This window comes from Hyperolius riggenbachi, chromosome 7 (genome assembly GCF_040937935.1).
Source record: "Hyperolius riggenbachi isolate aHypRig1 chromosome 7, aHypRig1.pri, whole genome shotgun sequence".
Taxonomy (NCBI): domain Eukaryota; kingdom Metazoa; phylum Chordata; class Amphibia; order Anura; family Hyperoliidae; genus Hyperolius; species Hyperolius riggenbachi.
The window spans coordinates 91,248,477-91,267,811 of record NC_090652.1 but is presented as its reverse complement, the minus strand read 5'-3'; the positions used below and the strand labels follow the sequence as shown (position 1 = coordinate 91,267,811).

At 42.6% G+C, this 19,335-nt stretch overlaps 1 long non-coding RNA gene across 2 annotated transcripts in view; it reads right to left on the bottom strand.

The window, feature by feature from the left end:
* The window catches only part of LOC137524451 (uncharacterized), a 214,824-nt gene that overhangs the window by 179,616 nt on the left and 15,873 nt on the right, over positions 1–19,335 (bottom strand). The window contains exons 1-2 of one of the 2 annotated variants that reach the window (XR_011022689.1): positions 19,161–19,269; positions 13,026–13,078 (exon numbers count right to left, since the gene is read on the bottom strand). This is a non-coding gene — a long non-coding RNA (uncharacterized lncRNA). Of the gene's footprint in view, positions 1–13,025; positions 13,079–19,160; positions 19,270–19,335 lie in introns of those variants that run through there. The other variant, XR_011022692.1, reaches the window with a different exon arrangement.

Here is a 19,335-nt window from a genome sequence, read left to right as displayed (position 1 = left end):
AATGTGTTTTGGGGTGTATTTTTACACATACCCATGCTGGGTGGGAGAAATTGCTATGTAAATGGTCAATTGTGTGTAAAACAAATCAAACAATTGTCATTTACAGAGATATTTCTCCCACTTAGCATGGGTATGTGTAAAAATACACCCCAAAACACATTATACTACTTCTCCTGAGTACGGCGGTACCACATGTGTGGCACTTTTTTACACCCTAAGTACGCTAAGGGGCCCAAAGTCCAATGAGTACCTTTAGGATTTCACAGGTCATTTGGGACATTTGGTTTCAAGACTACTCCTCACGGTTTAGGGCCCCTAAAATGCCAGGGCAGTATAGTAACCCCACAAATGACCCCATTCTAGAAAGAAGACACCCAAAGGTATTCCGTTAGGAGTATGGTGAGTTCATAGAAGATTTTATTTTTTGTCAAAAGTTAGCGGAAAATTGATTTTTATTGTTTTTTTCACAAAGTGTCATTTTCCACTAACTTGTGACAAAAAATAAAATCTTCTATGAACTCACCATACTCCTAACGGAATACCTTGGGGTGTCTTCTTTCTAAAATGGGGTCATTTGTGGGGTTCCTATACTGAACTGGCATTTTAGGGGCCCTAAACCGTGAGGAGTAGTCTGGAAATCAAATTTCGCAAAATGACCTGTGAAATCCTAAAGGTACTCATTGGACTTTGGGCCCTTTAGCGCAGTTAGGGTGCAAAAAAGTGCCACACATGTGGTATTGCCATACTCGGGAGAAGTAGTACAATGTGTTTTGGGGTGCATTTTTACACATACCCATGCTGGGTGGGAGAAATACCTCTGTAAATGACAATCTTTTGATTTTTTTACACACAATTGTCCATTTACAGAGTTATTTCTCCCACCCAGCATGGGTATGTGTAAAAATACACCCCAAAACACATTGTACTACTTCTCCCGAGTACGGCGATACCACATGTGTGGCACTTTTTTGCACCCTAACTGCGCTAAAGGGCCCAAAGTCCAATGAGTACCTTTAGGATTTCACAGGTCATTTTGCGGAATTTGATTTCCAGACTACTCCTCACGGTTTAGGGCCCCTAAAATGCCAGGGCAGTATAGGAACCCCACAAATGACCCCATTTTAGAAAGAAGACACCTCAAGGTATTCCGTTAGGAGTATGGTGAGTTCATAGAAGATTTTATTTTTTGTCACAAGTTAGTGGAAAATGACACTTTGTGAAAAAAACAATAAAAATCAATTTTCCGCTAACTTTTGACAAAAAATAAAATCTTCTATGAACTCACCATACTCCTAACGGAATACCTTGGGGTGTCTTCTTTCTAAAATGGGGTCATTTGTGGGGTTCCTATACTGCCCTGGCATTTTAGGGGCCCTAAACCGTGAGGAGTAGTCTGGAAATCAAATTCCGCAAAATGACTTGTGAAATCCTAAAGGTACTCATTGGACTTTGGGCCCTTTAGCGCAGTTAGGGTGCAAAAAAGTGCCACACATGTGGTATCGCCGTACTCGGGAGAAGTAGTACAATGTGTTTTGGGGTGTATTTTTACACATACCCATGCTGGGTGGGAGAAATAACTCTGTAAATGGACAATTGTGTGTAAAAAAAATGAAAAAATTGTCATTTACAGAGATATTTCTCCCACCCAGCATGGGTATGTGTAAAAATACACCCCAAAACACATTCTACTACTTCTCTTGAGTACGGCAATACCACATGTGTGGCACTTTTTTGCAGCCTAACTGCGCTAAGGGGCCCAAAGTCCAATGAGCACTTTTAGGCTTTACAGGGGTGCTTACAAATTAGCACCCCCCAAAATGCGAGGACAGTAAACACACCCCACAAATGACCCCATTTTGGAAAGTAGACACTTCAAGGTATTCAGAGAGGGGCATGGTGAGTCCGTGGCAGATTTCATTTTTTTTGTCGCAAGTTAGAAGAAATGGATTCTTTTTTTTTTTCTTTTTTTTTGTCACAAAGTGTCATTTTCCGCTTACTTGTGACAAAAAATAATATCTTCTATGAACTCACTATGCCTCTCAGTGAATACTTTGGGATGTCTTCTTTCCAAAATGGGGTCATTTGGGGGGTATTTATACTATCCTGGAATTCTAGCCCCTCATGAAACATGACAGGGGGTCAGAAAAGTCAGAGATGCTTGAAAATGGGAAAATTCACTTTTTGCACCATAGTTTGTAAACGCTATAACTTTTACCCAAACCAATAAATATACACTGAATGGGTTTTTTTTAATCAAAAACATGTTTGTCCACATTTTTCGCGCTGCATGTATACAGAAATTTTACTTTATTTGAAAATTGTCAGCACAGAAAGTTAAAAAAATCATTTTTTTGCCAAAATTCATGTCTTTTTTGATGAATATAATAAAAAGTAAAAATCGCAGGAGCAATCAAATAGCACCAAAAGAAAGCTTTATTAGTGACAAGAAAAGGAGCCAAAATTCATTTAGGTGGTAGGTTGTATGAGCGAGCAATAAACCGTGAAAGCTGCAGTGGTCTGAGTGGAAAAAAAGTGCCTGGTCCTTAAGGGTTAGAAAGACTGTAGTCCTCAAGTGGTTAATACTGTGAGAATTACTGCGGTTTAGATTTTTCCATTGAAGTCAATAGGGAAAATCTGATTGGTTGTTTGTGGCTCCGCCCACTTTTTTGGTTCCCCAAAATGTGACAGAATGTTTCAGCTTCACCCCATGATGAAGTGACCCAAGTTTGGTGAGTGTAACTTCGAAACTGTACGAGTGGCAAAAGTTCCAAATTTTCCAATGAAAGTCTATGGGAAAAAGGGGGTCTTCGGGGGGGTCCGCCACAGGGGCATGGAGAGTGGGATTGCTTAACAAAGCACAAGCAACCTATTCGGGTATGAGCCGAACAAGTGTGCAAAGTTTCAGAATTGTACTCCTAAAACTCTGGGAGGAGTAGCTGTAATGATCAGTGATGTATCTGATGATCAGTACTAGCTCTATCAGCAAAATAGTCAGTATTTTATTCAAAGTGTGATCACACGTGATTGAGTGCACAGTAATATTCAGGAACACAAGAGAGTGACAGCCCTTAGTGGCAGGGGCTATCACTAATAAGAGAGTTGTTGTACAGGCAGAGTCGGTAACAGATCGGTCATGCAGAGGTACAGAATCATTAGACAAAGTCGGAGTGAGTATTCAGGCAGAAGTCGGCAACAGATCAGATTGGCAGAGGTACAGAATCGTTAGGCAGAGAGTAGTCGGAGGTACAGGCAAAAGGTCAAACACAATAATAATCAATAACAGTAATAATATAATTCCCATAAGCTAGTGCAAATCCCCGGGGTCCTGCCGGTTCAAGCACACACGGATCTGACTAATGTCTGAGAGCTTTCACTGCGAAGTTTCAGCAACAACAGACAATGAGCCACTGACATCCCCAAGCTTAAATACAGGCAGGCAATTCCAAACAACCCGCCCAGAACAGCCTGACCAATCAGCAACGAGACCCAGCAGCCTGATGTCAACTGACCAGCAGATCAGCTGACCCGTCTCCTAAGCCCATAAAGGTCCTGCCGCTCCGTGCCCAATCTAAGCTGATGTGCTACTGAGAGACCTGTCCTGCCAGGGGCTGCGCGAGATGTCTGGGAGGACGCGGCAGCCGCCGCGGTGACGTCAGACGCGGAAGCGGCGGCCGCACCGCTCTCCGCCGCTGAGGTAATACTGCTATACCTGACAGTATCGTATAGAAAATTGCTAAATTTGTATTGGCCGTTGGTGGCTCCGCCCACTTTGGGGTGACCCCCCAAAATACATATTTTTATTTGAGGTGATACCAACAATATGTGGTCCGAGTTTGGGGAGTGTGTAGCTTCAAAACTATACGAGCGGCAGCAATTTAAATTTTTTCCCTGTCAAAGTCAATACGAAAAATGGGGTCTTCCGCGGTCTGCCGCAGGGGCGTGGAGGGTGGGGTCGCTTATTAAAGCACAAGCAACGGACTTCGCTATAAGACGAATAAGTGTGGAAAGTTTGGCGCTTGTACCCCTAAAACTGTAGGAGCGGTAGCGTATAGAAAATGAAGCGCCGATAATAATAATAACTAGATGGTGTCGTTTCTGAAGAAACTACAGGATGTTGGGTATGAAATGCAAGAGGTGTTGTGGTAAGTCGCCCCTGGTGCATAGAGAGTACACAAAGTCGGTGAAACCTGGTTTAAAACTGTGAAAATTGAAGCAGAACAAAATGCACCATTAAAAGCAATCAAAAAACCCGATTGGCGTTTTTTGGCCCCGCCCACTTTTAAAATTTGAGTCCCAGTCACCCAGTGACCGACTGTGCCAAGTTTGAAGTCGCTGCCATTAACAGTAAAAGAATGGCAGCAACGTATATATTGACGTTAATTAGCAATAGGTAACATTTGATTGGCTGTTTTAAGCTCCGCCGATTTTTCTAAATTTTAACATTAACCACCATGTCATGGTCTGTGCCAAGTTTTGGACCTCTGGCTGTGAGAGTGGCAGTATTTGAAAAGTTTTACATTGAAGTGCATAGGTGAAATTTGATTGGATGTTAGTGACTCCGCCCACTTTTCCTATTTTTTAACCGCAGTCACCCAGTGAGTAATTGAGCCAAGTTTGGGACACCTGGCATTTAAACTGTGATTATAGCAGCAGTTTATCATTTTTCATTAAGGTCAATGGCTGAAATCTGATTGGCTGTTGTTGCCCCGCCCCCCTTTTTTCCTAATTGTGAACCACAGTCACTCAGTCACTAACACTCCAAAGTTTGTGAATGCTGGCATTTAACGTGTAAAAATGGCAGCAGTTTTATTTTTTTTCTATTGAAAATCAATGAATGAAATTTGATTGGTTCTTGGTGGCTCCGCCCACATTTTCTAAACTTGAAGTGGAAATCCCCAGCGACCACATTTGCGATATTCGAGGTCCATGACATCAATAATGTGAGAATGGCAGCCTTTTTAATCTTTCCCATTCAAATCATTTAAAGAAATCTGATTGGTTGGTTTTGGCCCCGCCCACTTTTCTGAATTTTATTCCCAGTCCCTTGGTGACCAACTGTACCAAGTTTGGGGACCCTGCTATTAACCGTCTAAGAGCGGCAGCAGTTTTAAATGTTCCCATTTAAGAGTGGTAGTCTTTAAGGGGTTTAATAATTGTGTCAATGAAGTAATCACACAAAAAAACATTTAATACTATATTACAAAAACAATTAATGTGATTTTAGTTGCATTTGGTTCTTCAAAAAGTCCTTGTAAGATTTCATTCTGAACACAATTACAAATGTACACTAAATTCTCTAAAACCCTTTACAGTATTGGGGGTTGAATAATTTTGAAAACAACTGTACCTTTATGCAACCTACGTTTCCAGTCCGTGGAAACGTATCCCCAGCCCTGGCCTTGGGTGGGGGGGCTGCCATGCTGGAATGATGTAGCAGCCAGGATGGGGGTTTTGCAGCAGACGGCAGGGAGAGAGGGGTCGCCCCCCCTCACCTGGGTCCCCCCTTACCCGCTCCCCCTCTAGCTAGTTTCTGCTTACAATACTTTAAAAATCAATGTTATAACGCAAGCCGCGAGCGGGGAACTTACTTCCTTGCATTCCACCGCTCGCCGCGTCGCTTCCTGTAATGCCGCCCTCTGTACTTCATTGGGTGGCATACTGGAAGTGACGCGGCGAGCGGTGGAGCGCAAGGAAGCGAGTAAGTTCCCCGCTTGCTTTATAACATTGATCTTAAGTATTTTAAGCAGAAACTAGCTGGAGGGGGTGCGGGGAAGGGAGGACCCAGGTGAGGGGGGCGACCCTCTCTCCCCGCCGTCTGCTGCAAAATCCCCACCATCCCCTGCAACTCCTGTCTTGGCTGCTACCACACCCCAGTATGACGTTTCTGTGTCCAAAATGGCCTGTGTAGAGGGGGATCCGTTTTCCTATTGCACTTCACTACCCCTGCGTGTATCAGGATCCATATGCGGTCTGTGAAAATGCAGCAAATCCGGACCTTCCGTTCAGGTTTTGAAATCGGGTCCCCCTAAACGCATACGGATCCGGTTTTGTTTAGGTAAAGACGGCTGCTATTTTTAACATTGCTATCCGTGGCTCCGGTTTTCATCAGGTTTTAAAAACAGAGCCACGGATACGTTCTCGGACTTAGTGTGAACCTACTCTTAGTTTATATCTTTTTCAGGTCTCACTAGCAATAAAAGGCAGGGGACACACTTAACTGACTGTGCACGTTTCCTGCACAGAAAACTGATTTAAACTGAGAACTCATGTTGATCAATGGGCTAGGTCACACTTCATGCATTTTTCGTGCAGAAGATAATATGACATCCTGCATTGTAATTCTGCACATTTTGTCAGATTTTTCTATCAATTACATTAGCTACTGTGAAAAACACACGCAGAAAACTGAAAGACAAGTGTGTTCCCTGCCTAGAAACCCCTACACCCACTCTTCCTCCTCACCCAAAAAAGCTGATTCGCTGATTCAGTGCCATCAGTGAATGAGAGAGAGATTTTAAAACAACTTTTATAACATGAAAGGAAGAGATAATCAGGGAATGATTTACAGCAGTACAGTAGTAGACAAGTTATTCCCATCCCAGTCTAAAAAAAAACCATGTTTATTGATAATGTTTCATAGCAGCCCAGATTAGGAGGATAACGTCAAGCTCTATGGGCAGGACAGCTCCCGACTGGTTTGGCATTACTGTGTCTTCTAAACTAAGAAAAGATCTGGCACAGTCAGAGCTGTGTGAGAAGATTGCAGCCTCCACATTTAGACTCGTTTGTCCCAAAAAGTAGTTTATGAATGTGCTTCTGATGAGGTTCTTTAAAAGTGATTTGTTTATCATGAACTAATCAAGGAACTTGATCAAAACAAGCTCTGCCACAGAATCTTCACACAAGACTAGGAAAACATCCATGCCTGATTGTTAGTCTTTATAAATCACTTGCCCCTTCCATATAATCTCCATTACCCGCAATCAGGCATAAAAATCCTCATCTGTGGATTCTGGCCACTGTCCATCTGTGGACTTTTCTTTTAAAGTGAAACACAGATTAATACACCCTGTTTGTGTTTAGAGACGACAGCCTAATAACAGTCTAATTCCCCCTCAGCTGCAAGTAATCACAATTGTAATTTGATCTCTCAGCTGTGTCAGCAAATGAATCTCGGCTGTCCTCGGCAGACACAGCTAATATGTAAATACAGGATGTTAACCCTTTGTCTGCTTCCATGAAAGCAGGAAGTAGACACACTGAAGATATATTGCAGGAGTTCTGTGGGCTGTAAAAAAGAAATGTTTTTCTTTAAAGGTTATTATGCTGTTGCTTATCTCTTAGAGCTGAGAGGAAGTTCTGTGTTCAGGTCTGCTTTAACTAATCTGCTTTTTTTTCCCCATATATACAGTAGAGTCTTTATTTTTTCCACGAAAAAAAGAACATTTTTCCTTCAAGTTAAAATACATACATAATACTTTCACCTGGACTGTGGAGTCGGTACAAAAATCCTCAGTTTATGAAATCACTGACTTCGACTTCAGGTACCCAAAATTGTTCTGAAGGCCCGTTTCCACTACAGAGAATCTGCATGTGTTATCTGCATGCAGATTCACATAGCCAACGATAGTAAATGGGCCTGTTTCCACTTGTCAGGAAATCTGTGCGGTTTGCTGTGCAGAAAAAAATCTGCACAGTAGAACCATCAGAATTTGCTCACCGCACACATGCACGCAATTTGCCGGTAATGTATTTAATAGGAAATTCACATGCATTTTCGCCAAGCGAATGTTCATGTGAATTCGCATACGTTTCTGAGTAAAAATCAATGTAAAAGCATACTGGCACTGACATGGTTAAAATCGCATACTTACAAAAATAAAATTTGCGTATGAATTCGCATCCTTATGCGAATTCGTTAACACATCTTCCGCAATGGAATCGAAACTGCACTATTCCTCGACTCCAACCTAACAGCCCTGATTTTCCACACATACAAGATTTTCTTCTTACAATGATAACAAGCAACGAGGGTTATTTGTTTATAGTGTAATTTCACTCATGATACCTTGGCTGCAATTTTCGGTATCATACTACAGACAGGCCCACACTTATAAACAACTTGTGCTTTTTATACATGCAAGCAGAATTGTCTCCATGTACAAAATTTACATTACTGGCTTTTTTTTTGCTGCTTATTTTTGTTGTTACATGCAAGAATTGAACTTCATCCCAATCAGTAGCTGATACCCTCTTTCCCATGAGAAATCTTTTCCTTTTCTCAAACGATCATCAGGGGTGTCTGTATGGCTAATATTGTGGTGAAACTCCTCCCACAGTGTGATGTCAGGACCATGGTCCTGACAGTTTCCTGTCTGTGAACCTCATTGCATTGTGGGAATTAACAGCTGTTTACAGCTGTTTCCAACTGCCAAAAAAGCAAGCAGCATCTCCTTCCACTGACATCACCTGCCAGCAGTAAAAGTGTCACCATGTGATAAATGTCAGAATGTAAATCAGGGAGAGGAAAGATTTTACAATGGGCAAACCCTGACTAAATCATTTATACACAATTATTGTAAAAAAGAAGCACTTTTTTCACTGGAGTTCCTCTTTAAGGCAGGGTTTACACTTATTATTGTAGAAAACTGAACGCAGTTGTATGCAGGTTCTCAGAACAGCTAGTAAAAGCAGACGCGTATCTGGAAGGGTGCAGGCATGGCACGTGCCCCAGGTGACCTCTCTCTTCAAACAACAGGGGGGGGCAGTGCTGCTGACAGCATTCCTGAGTCTAAGGGAGTAACAATCATCCAGCAGCCTGGCCGTCTCAGCCTTTGTCATACAGTATATCTGCATTAGAAGCTTTTGAGAGGTGAGCTCCAAACTTTTCCCTCACTCCCTACCACAGATCATGTCTCAGTCCCCTGAGATAGCAGCAGGTGCTTTTGGTCTGGAGGTTACAGGATCTCCTATTCATTCTCCTCTCTGTCATTCACACATTCCTCAGCCTTATTTCAATGTTCTGTTTACTTACTTTTATTTATGACACTCTCTGCACTTTAACCATTATCCTGCTGGCATCTCTGTGGCCGGTTTTAACAACTTCTCTTTTGTACAGTGTACCTCAATAGTTAAAGTGCATTATATTTCTAGCTCAGTACTATCTACTGATATTTAATAGGTTGTCAGGCTTTTATTATGTTATAATCGTCACTGCAAATGTTTCATTGCATTCATTCATATGAGAGTGGTGGCTGCCATATTTATTTCCTTTTAAACAATACCAGTTGCCTGGAAGTCCTGCTGATCTCTCTGGTCACTAGGGTCTAAATCACACACCTGAAACAAACATGCAGCTAATCTTGTCAGATGTGTCAGACATTTGATCTTCATGCTTGTTCACGGTCTATGGCTTAGGCAGGGATCACACTTGTCTTTCAGTTTTGAGCTCGTGTTTTTCTGCGTACATTTTCTGCACACCAAGTTTCTACGCAGAAAAACATGTGCGTTTTTTTCACAACAGCTAATGTAATTGATACAGAAAACTGACAAAATGAGCAGAATTATCATGCAGAATGTCAGTTTTTTTTTCTTTGCAAGAAAAACACATTAAGTGTGAACTAGCCCTTTGATTAACAGGAGTTCTTTTGTGCAGAAAACGCGTATGAAAACAGTCAAGTATGATTCCTGCATTAAAGTATTAGAGGCAGAGGATCAGAAGGATAGCCTAATTCATAGTGACTGTTACATTCTGGTATTTGTGTGTGCGTTCTGAATGCATGAAGGGGTTACCCTGTCCAAAAGGTTAGACAGGATGCTGTTGATTGTAGGTGTGTGTGTGTATCTGTCTGTGTGTCTGTGTGTGTGTGCGGGGGGGGGGGGGGGAGGGCAAATTTAGTATTTGCCATGGGCGCTGTCTTAGGATACTGAGTAAAAGTCAATGGTAAATTACATGCGATGTACAAACCTATGCTGCATTGATTTTCACTAGATGTGAATTCTAATAATGTGTAAACCCTCCCTAAAACAAATTGAAAACTACCCAAAAACAAAAACATTGTTTACACTACTGTATATGTCCAAATCCAGAGTTTATAGTGTAATTTCACTGAATGTAAATAATTTATCCACGTTTCGTCATGTTTAACACGGGACTCAACTTACATACACTCCCAGATCGTAGCCTGTTTGTAATTAGAGGACTGCCTGTATGCAGAAAGACCCCCAAAATCTCCACCCATTAAAATAGAAAGAAAAGATTATTGACCTACAGTATCTAGGTATCACTCTCTTTATCCAAGCCGATCGGCATCATCACTTAAACATAAAGTCTCACACCATAATCGGGTTGCATATTTACTATATTGCAGCAAAGTCCCCGGTATACAGCACCGGCGGGGATCGCCTGATGCCGGATACATGTGCTTGCTGGTTGCTTGAGCAACTGGCTGAAATAGTGCCAAACTCTCCCCTGAAAAACTTACCGAGGCTCCAGAGATCTCTGGCAGTTTCCCTCTATCTCACTGCAGGCTCGGAGCGGCTTTCCGGCTTCCCCAGTGCATGAAAGCTGGAGTGTCAGCTGACCCGCATCAGGTCATGTGACACTCCGGCTTCTGTACACAGATGCTGGAAACCGCTAGGAGCCCTCGAGGAGGTTCAGGGAAACTGCTAGCCATCGCTGGAAGGCTCGGTAAGTATTTAAAGTGTAACGGTCGGGCATAAAATTAAAAGTCAATTCTTAATTTTTATCTGGTAAACAAGTAATAAGGATGCTAACCAGGCAATCCAAAAGTTAAAAATCACTATTACTTTTCTTGTGTATAAATGATAATTCCCGGTTTACCTGACTCTAATTTGGTACATTGCCGCACAAAAGAAGTTGCAGGGCATGCTGGGTTGTCTTTTTTTTGCTTCTTTACTTTAACCTCAGACTTAACTAATGCAGCCTGATTGGCTGAAGCCTCTTTCCCTCCTGTTTTCCCCTCCCACGCCTGTTTCTCTCTGATTGGCCAATATTTATCTTGCTGAGACAATGCACTTTCTATTGCAGAGCTGGGTGGGAGTGTCTGAAGACTGGGAGGAGAGCGGGCAATGCGTACACAATCAGGCAGAGGAGAGTAAGGGAGGAAATGACATCAGGATTGGCTTTAAGCTAGACACAGTTAAAATGGAGAATCCTAAGAAAGATTTTCTCCTTTTTTACTATAGAAAAATCACCAAAATCAAAACATGGACAGTGCAATACATATGTTCTATAAGTAGAGCATGTATTTATCTACTTATATATGTGTTTTTTCTGAGATACTATGGCTGACAGCTCCTCTTTAAAAACCTGCCAGCACCCACAGAAAGCTCCTAAAAAAAAAAGAGGTCCCCCTCCCCATTATCCCTCATGCATGCCGTTTAGTTGAGACTTCCGGTTGCCTGAATTCTGGATAAAGGGGACTTTGCTGTATTATCAAATACAAGGAAATGACTGCTAGAATAAAATAAAAAAGATGTAAGAAAAAGAAAGACAAAGACAGAAGAAAAAGAGAGAAGAAGATAAAATCAAAGAAACAAGAAGAGCTCCTCGGTGAGAAGGAAACTGCTGATATTTTTAATTGTTTACTTTTGTGTTTTTTTTTTAATCATAGCCCCATCCATCTCCCACTTATGGCCGTTATCATTGAATTCTGTAATTCTTGGAGCCAATCACAGTGGCTGCAGAGAGTCGGTGACAGGTGCTTCGTTCGATACGGAGAAAAAATATGTTTACTTTGTTACGGGAGGTTATATTGTTCTTTCAGAAACAATAAAAGGCAGGAAGTGGAGTCAGCAGCGTTTATGTACAATTATGCCCAGACAAAAGGCCAGCCTGTGAAGAAAATGGCTGATGAGGAGGTGTTAGCCGCATGTTCCAGCTTCCCGTTCCGCAACTCTTGTTTCACTGACGGCGTCTGATTGTATTATCTGAATAGAAAGGCTCTTGATTACAGGCACAGATTGCAGTCATTGCCGCTCGTTCCCGGTAAGTGCTGTGACATTTTCGCTTTGGTGACATTGTGTGTCCCCAGCTACTGTAGTCTGTGCATCAGCCTCCAGGGGGCAGAGGGGGTGGAGAATAATAATGCTTCTTTTTTTTGTTTTAATTTTTGTTTCTTTCCTCTGCTGTTTCCCTGCATGTATTTGGTGCTTGCTTGAGAACAGCAGACAAAAGAATAGTACTTATGTGAGAAAAATAATCTTTTAATCTGGTAGATTGGGGCAAGGGACTCTGCCTATACACAGGAGATTACAGCTGAGAGTTTTCTGGGTGACAGTGATCTTTCTGTAGATAACTTTGACTTGCCTTATTCACGGGGGCGTAACGATAGCACCTGCAACCCTCGCCATCGCAGGGGGGGCCTGAGGGATAAGGGGCCCAGTGTGAGCAAATGCAGAGCGGCAGCAGAGGAGCGTAGAAATGACCTGCTCCCAGCGGCAGGGCAGGTCTTCCTCTCCAGTTCAGTGAGCCGCATGGTGATTGACTGCCAAGCATGTGGCTACACTGAGCTGAAGAGGAGAGAGAATGACTTGTCCAGCCACAGGTAGCAACTACATGGCAGAAAGCTGTGGTACCAAAGGTTTTAGGGAGGACTCTGGGAATGGTGAAATTATTAAATCAGGGTTGTGGAGTCAGAGTCAATGAGTTGGAGCAATTTTTGGGTACTTGGGGTAGGAGGTTTCATAAACTGAGGAGTTGGAGTGGGATGATTTGTACTGATTCCACAGCCCTGTTTTAAATACTGCGTAGTGCAGTGCAGTTGCAACAGTTAATTCAGATACTCAGGGGCAGGGCCTAAAACTGTGTAAAACTTTGATTGTCGGTGGGTGTACAGCTGACCATTCATGTAGTTCTCACTCTGAGCTGCAGCGGGACATCTCCTGCTAGTCCTCTCTTCTACCATCTCCTCAGAACAAAATGGGCTGTTAAAGCGGCTTTGAACCCACAATAAAATCATTCTTCAGTTACAACTGTTAGCGTTTTTATTTTTTCAACTTACCACAAGGTGGTGCTGGTTACTCACAAGTTAGTGTTGGTTTATTTTCCTCGGCTCTGAAGAAAATTGTAACAGAATGTAGTTAGATATTTTGATCAGTGAGAAATAAAAGGTGCAGGGCAAAGTTGTACAATGGATTTTATAAAGGTAAAAATACATTTTTACATGTAAACATTGCGCATTAACTGTGCATAACTGTGCTTATCTCTACACTGGCCAGGAAAAAAATGTCACCCAAAGCAATCGGATAAGATTGTAGTTGACATTGATCCCCAGGGTGTACATAGCTCAAAGAGAACCTGAGGTGTCAAAAAGCAAATACTTACCTAAGTAGATGTAAGACCAGAGGCTTCCCACGCTGTGCTTCAGTCCTCTGCCCAGGGCCCTACTGCACAACGTGACCACGCCCCTCTTCTTGCGGCCATGCCATGGAGCCGCTCATACACAAGCAGCTACGGCATATTGCTTCTGACCTCTCTCTCGTTTACTGTCTCTGTACTTCTACCCATCTGATCCCGTTGCTGACTTTGCCTGTATAACCACCTTCCTATTGCTTTCTGATTCTGTACTGTCACTACCTGTCTGTTGCCGACCTTGCCTGTCTGACCTCGCCTCCCCACCAGAGAGCCCTGATCTGTACTGATAGTACCCACCAGCTCCTCTGGTGAGGTATAGCTAATCTATCAAGTACTACTGTTGCACCAAGCACTATACTTGTATACCTTCTGTGTGTTGCTATACTTGTATTATTGGTGATTCTGCAGATCACTACATAATCAGGTATAGTGTCTGGATTATTAGTGATACTGCAGATCACTCAATAATCAGACATCTGTTTGCTGATACCAATCGCTACAGTACCGAACAGTAGGTGAAAAAAGTACTATGAAAAATGTTTCGAGTATTTTCTTGCTTTCTGGTGGCTTAAAAGGCATTTTATTGAAAAGTGTAAAATTATCACCTAGTAGAAAACTCAGGTGAAAAAGCGAATTGCATATGGCCCCTGGATTCTTTGACTATGGAATGATGCTGTCGTAATAGGTGCAGAATGTGTTTTGGCATTGTCGTATTAAAGAATCAAGACCTTCCCTGATGAAGACGTCATGTGGCTGGCAGCATATCTTGCTCTAACACTTGTAATTATTGTTCCCAGATGTGTAAAAACTCTGGAGAAAACGTTTATTGCATATGGACCATGGTGGTCCATATGCAATAAACTTTTTCTCCAGAGTTTTTTCCTAGGTGGTATTTTTAAACTTGTCAATAAAATACCTTTTAAGCCACCAGAAAGCAAGAAAATACTCAAAATAATTTTGATTGTACTTTATCATTTACTTTTTGGTACTTTTTTTGTTGAAAAGTACTGGAAACTTCTTTTAAATAGAAGATGAAAATATATCTCCTAGGAGAAAACTCAGGAGAAAAAGTCAATTGCATATGGCCCCATGTGTGCCAGTGCACCCCTACACCATCACAAATGCTGGCTGAACTTTGTACTGGTAATGCAGCTAATCCTTATATTTAGCCTAAATGATATGAAAGTCTCCAAGAATTTGGTCAAATATTACCGTAATTTGTCTCTTCACCTCATTCCACTTTTAGGGTTCAAACCTACTAGAAGCTTTTTCTAAGTGCTAGTGATTTGAAAAAGTTCTTGCTAATGCAATGCTATGGGGGATTTTTATAAAATCACATCCCTCAAGTGGGATCACACCCATAGCATTACATTAGCCAGAGCTTTTCAAATCACAAAGTGCTCAGAACGCCGAGGACGGGTTTGTCAGCCGCACATAGGGTTGCATTGTCGCGTGCGCACAGACAGGACCTTTATGCAGGGAGGAGGCGCGTCAGCTGACGGAGACGCTCGCCGCTCCTCATTGGCTGAGAGGAGTAGGCGTGCCGGAGGGGTCTCCTCTGCTTCATAAGCCAAGCTGAATCACTCGCAACTTGTCTGCTGTTGCTAATACTTCGTGTTAATTACCCAAATAAAATGTTTGCATAAAAAAAAAGACAAAAAAAACCCAAAACATTAATAGTTACCTTAGGGACTGAACTTTTTTTTTAAAATATGTATGTCTAGAGGGTATATTACTGTTATTTTTTTAAATCAGGGGCTTGTAAATATTGACGGACGCAAAACTGAAAAAATGTACCTTTATTTCCAAATAAAATATTGGCACCATACATTGCACTGGTGAAATATTGTAAATGTTGCAATAACCAGGACAAATTAGCAAATAAAATGTGTAGGTTTTAATTGGGAAATAATGATTTTTTTTCCCATTTTTTTCTTATTTTTCCCATTAAAATGCATTTAGAATAAAATTATTCTTAGCAAAATGTACCACCCAAAGAAAGCCTAATTGGTGGTTAAACAATACAAGGTATAGATCGTTTCGTTGTGATTAGTAGTAATAAAGTTAAAGGCGAATGAACGGAAGGAGCGCTGAAAGTTGAAAATTTTCTCTGTACAGAAGGGAAAAAAACCATCAGTAGTAAAGGGGTTAAACAGTTTAAATTGAGCTGATACTGTAAGTAAAATCTAGTGGCTACTTTGCCCTTTTCCCATCATTTCTTCTGCTTATTGGCTACTTCCCCTTCCTATATGTGTTTAAGTTTGTCTAGAATTACAGTATTTCCAATCAGTAGTGCCCAATATAGTTGGTATACCACCTTATATAAAAATTACTTTGTACATGTTATTTTTACTTTGTACATGTTATCTTTACATGTTATTTTAGTAGAAGAAATCAGAACTGGTGATTTATAAATAATTGTGTCTGTAAATTGAAGCAAAGCTGCAGGTATCAGAAGAATATGAAGTTTGGAAACTCACATCGTACTTTTAATGTTTTGCTATTTTAATCTAATTAAATGTAGTAATGTCCTACACATTATTAGACTATGATCCACCTATACTTTTCATTCTGGGACAGTCAAGAAATCCTTTAACATGGGGTTGTGCCAGAAAGGTGTATAGGGGGCGTACGTCGAAAAAGGGTGTCCAGAAATCCTGATAGTAAAATAACTGTATTAAATACCAATATTTTACTATAGTTAAACCTAAGCCTAGATTCACACTGAACCCTCCCCACTGCTGATGCCTAACCGTAACCCCAGTGCTGCCCAACTCCCCCCCCCCCCCCCAAGCGCCTAACTTTAACCATTCTTACCTCACGCCTAACCCTATTTATTGTCCATACAGAGAAAGTATTGCCTGAATAGGGACTTAGTATATCTCGAATAAGCCAGCAATACTATGAGGTAATGAAATATAATGTAATCTTTATTGAAACATTCTCTACACAATTAAATCAATAAAAACTCCTCAGAAGCAGTTGGTCTAGCTGTGAGCCCCTTAGGCTGACTCTCCGTCTCCCGCCTGGTACTGGTCTTCCTCTTTCCGGTAATCAGTCCTCCTCTATACCTTGTCACATAAGTATTGCACTTTATTAGTTCGCCATATATTACTTAGAGCAGGGGTGCCCACACTTTTTCGGCTCGCGAGCTACTTTAAAAATTTGCCGAGGCCAGGATATCTACCAATGTCCCAAATGCTAAGCACCCCCCCGCAGGTTAGCCAGGTATATGTGCCTGCAGCATAGGTTACGTGCCCTCAGTATAGGTTTGCCAGGTATATGGGCCCCCAGTGTAGGCTAGCCAGGCATATGGGCCCCCAGTGTAGGTTAGCCAGGTATATGGGCCCTCAGTATAGGTTAGCCAGGCATATGGGCCCCCAGTGTAGGTTAGCCAGGCATATGGGCCCCCAGTGTAGGTTAGCCAGGCATATGGGCCCCCAGTGTAGGTTAGCCAGGCATATGGGCCCCCAGTGTAGGTTAGCCAGGCATATGGGCCCTCAGTGTAGGCATATGGGCCCCCAGTGTAGGTTAACCAGGCATATGGGCCCCCAGTGTAGGTTAGCCAGGCATATGGGCCCCCAGTGTAGGTTAGCCAGGCATATGGGCCCCCAGTGTAGGTTAGCCAGGCATATGGGCCCCCAGTGTAGGTTAGCCAGGCATATGGGCCCCCAGTGTATGTTAGCCAGGCATATGGGCCCCCAGTGTATGTTAGCCAGGCATATGGGCCCCCAGTGTATGTTAGCCAGGCATATGGGCCCCCAGTGTATGTTAGCCAGGCATATGGGCCCCCAGTGTATGTTAGCCAGGCATATGGGCCCCCAGTGTATGTTAGCCAGGCATATGGGCCCTCAGTGTAGGCATATGGGCCCCCAGTGTAGGTTAGCCAGGCATATGGGCCCCCAGTGTAGGTTAGCCAGGCATATGGGCCCCCAGTGTAGGTTAGCCAGGTATAGGGGCCCCCAGTGTAGGTTAGCCTGGCATATGGGCCCCCAGTGTAGGTTAGCCTGGCATATGGGCCCCCAGTGTAGGTTAGCCAGGTATAGGGGCCCCCAGTGTAGGTTAGCCAGGTATAGGGGCCCCCAGTGTAGGTTAGCCTGGCATATGGGCCCCCAGTGTAGGTTAGCCTGGCATATGGGCCCCCAGTGTAGGTTAGCCAGGTATAGGGGCCCCCAGTGTAGCTTAGCCAGGTATAGGGGCCCTCAGTGTAGCTTAGCCAGGTATATGTACCTGCAGCGTAGGTTAGCCAGGGTCCTCTGGACTCCTGGAACCTCCGGCAGGCAGGCCGCTGGCCAATAAGAATGTCGGGGAGAAGACGGCAAGACGCGGCGAGGAGAGAGGGAGGAGAGAGGCGGCGCAGCCGCTACATCATGGCTGGGGGCGGCGCCAGGCATGTTACCAGCACGTACGTTGCAGGCTGCCCGGCGCCGCCCCCAGCCATGACGTAGCGGCCGCGCCGCCTCTCTCCTCCCTCTCTGCTCGCCGCGTCTTCTCCCCTGCATTCTTATTGGCCGGCAGCTAAACATGCTGCTGGCCACAAAATTTAATGAGACGCGGCCAAGAGGCCGCGATCTACCGAGAAGGCGGTCGCGATCTACCGGTAGATCGCGATCGACCTATTGGGCAGCCCTGACTTAGAGGTTGTTTAGGGCACAGTTTCCCGCTTGGAGTCTATGGTCCACTGATATACAATGATTGTGTGATTGCATCTGTCACTTTTGAAGATTTAAATTGTTTATTGTTTACAGTATTTTTCACATTGTTTACTGTTATTTTGCATAATTTGTATCTGTTTATATTGTTGTATATTCACATAATTTTATCACATTGAGCATTTTCTCCAAGCACCATTATGGATGTTCTGATTACAATCAGAGCCAGGAGAGTTTTTAATTGTTTTTATTGTTTTAATTGTCTAGAGAATGTTTCAATAAAGATTACATTATATTTCATTACCCCATAGTGTTGTTGGCTTATTCGAGATATACTAAGTCCCTATTCAGGCAATACTTTCTTTGTATGGATACTAGTATTATCATTGCCCTAAGGAGATGTATTTTTGAGATTATCTTGCTCTGATTCTGTTGTGAAGATAACCCTATTTATTGGGCGCAGCGGGCGCCCAAATGTTCCCTGCATGCTGATTTTTACAACGGGCCCCTATTGTGGCGCCCAGTCTTCCGCCATTAGCGGGCGCCCACATTTCCCACTTCCACATAGAGGAACCATTGGACAATCATTCCCATGTATTATTTGAATAATCAAGAAAAGGAGAGAGGGCTACTACAACTCACCGGTATCACATTAGATGGTAGCAGGAAATCAAGTGCTGAATCGTAGATGGTAGTTGAAAAGAATGTTCTGCTATTTTAATGATGTTGCAAATCTTATTTATAATCATATTCTTATTGATAATTAGTCTTTACGTATTATAAAAAAAAGATACCCTCCCTCCAAAGTGATACCAGCTAAAGTGCTTGGAGATCTTATTATAGCGGCTTCAAATCTTTCTGCTGGTTGTGTAACAGATTGCTAATAGCACCAGCGTGCATTTACCAAAACTGTTCTCCTCAGTTTATTCCTTTAAAGTGGGGCTATAAACATATTGCGGTCTTCAGTTTGGAGTTACAGAACAGTCAGCAGCACCTATCATTCCAGAATAAAGAAGTGGTTACTTTGGGGTTTTTTCACCCTGTAAATAGTAGCAAAAAAGTTTCTGTACCGTGTTAGCCAAACAAATTATATAGGTAGAAAAAAAACAACGTTTTGTAAGAAATAATACCTTTTAATGGCTAACTAATAGAGTTAAATGATGCAAGCTTTCTGGGATCTAGTCCCCTTCTTCAGGCATATTTCCAGATGTAAGCTGAAGTAAAACACTGATGCAGATAAATGGTAAACACGAAGATGACAGTTGTGTTGGTTACTGTTTATCCGTTAGGTGTCAGGTGATCAGC